Source organism: Panulirus ornatus, chromosome 58 (assembly GCF_036320965.1).
Source record: "Panulirus ornatus isolate Po-2019 chromosome 58, ASM3632096v1, whole genome shotgun sequence".
Lineage (NCBI taxonomy): Eukaryota > Metazoa > Arthropoda > Malacostraca > Decapoda > Palinuridae > Panulirus > Panulirus ornatus.
Window position 1 is genome coordinate 36,898,065 of NC_092281.1, and position 482 is coordinate 36,898,546.

At 39.6% G+C, this 482-nt stretch overlaps 1 non-coding gene across 1 annotated transcript; it reads right to left on the reverse strand.

Moving 5' to 3' along the window:
* Nucleotides 1-204: 204 nt before the first annotated feature.
* Nucleotides 205-276, reverse strand: TRNAA-GGC (transfer RNA alanine (anticodon GGC)). Its single transcript has one exon. It is a non-coding gene; the product is annotated as a tRNA-Ala (tRNA).
* Between the last annotated feature and the right edge of the window lie 206 nt (nucleotides 277-482).

The following is a 482-nucleotide window of genomic DNA, read 5'->3' on the forward strand; positions in this document are numbered from 1 at the left end:
ATTCTTTCTTCCCTATCCCCAGGGATAACAGCATCTGGTGTTCCCAGACGGTCACCCATCCAAGTACTAACCCGACCCAACGTTGCTTAACTTCCCTGATCGGACGATATATATATATATATATATATATATATATATATATATATATATATATATATATATATATATACATGACTGAAAGCAATGAATTTCCCAAATAGAAAATGGAGGCGCCGGGGTTTGAACCCGGGTCCTCTCGCATGCCAAGCGAGTGCTCTACCACTGAGCTACGCCCCCAAGAACATTTTATGGGACTTAGTATTATATAAAGCACTGAGATTACCACGGCAAAATACTGTTTGACCGACCGTTGCCGATTAGCCGGCAAAATAAACACAGGGTAAATCTCCATGTTGCTGTCGTGTTTTCCTCTCAAGTTTTCACGAAGAAATGTTTTACTTTTTTATTTTCGTTGCAATAGACTGGAACTAAGCAATAGACTG